Raw genomic sequence first — 803 nt, 5'->3', positions numbered from 1 at the left:
GTGTGTGTGTGTGTGTGTGTGTGTGTGTGTGTGTGTGTGTGTGTGTGTGTGTGTGTGTGTGTGTGTGTGTGTGCAACATTGATAACAGTAAAGAAACCATTGGACGTATTAAATTTAAGGACGGTTATTTTACTAAAATTTTCGAAAATCTTAATTTATGTTCCTTCGCACTTTTCCCTCCCGAGATCAATTATTTCCCCCGTTTCCCCATATTCTTTCCCTAATAATACATCTCTCCAAACAATTTTCCTTTCATTTTTTTTTACTTTTTTTTTTACGAAAAAGTTCTCAATTTTTCCTTTAAAACCATCAAGAAATTGGGAAATAACCACACCGCTAATATCTATCTATCTTGCTTGTCTCTGGCATGAATTCATGCCAGCAATCGATATATTGCAGCGATTGTCTTAGATTTATACCTTTTCGGTTCAGCCAACTGTAAAATTTCTGGCTGGATGTTTGAATAACTAGCAGAAAATTACACCAGACAGTAATTTCTCCTTGGAATCGCATCCACTTTATCAATCGAAGCAAAATGGACAATATAAAATAAATTCGCGCATAGACTTACACAAACACACCGAAAAGAAAATAAGTATATATATATATATATATATATATATATATATATATATATATATGCATGTATGTATGTATGTATGTATGTATGGATATTACCCATGTCAACATGTTGCGGTAATTTATCACTGAGGATCATTTCTTCACTGTTACTTTTTATTAACCCGAACCAGTAGAGTCTAGACGAAGCGGGTTGGGTGCGATGGGGAACACAGTCATCATTG

Source organism: Octopus bimaculoides, chromosome 14 (genome assembly GCF_001194135.2).
Source record: "Octopus bimaculoides isolate UCB-OBI-ISO-001 chromosome 14, ASM119413v2, whole genome shotgun sequence".
NCBI lineage: Eukaryota > Metazoa > Mollusca > Cephalopoda > Octopoda > Octopodidae > Octopus > Octopus bimaculoides.
Note: the sequence above shows the minus strand (reverse complement) of the source record.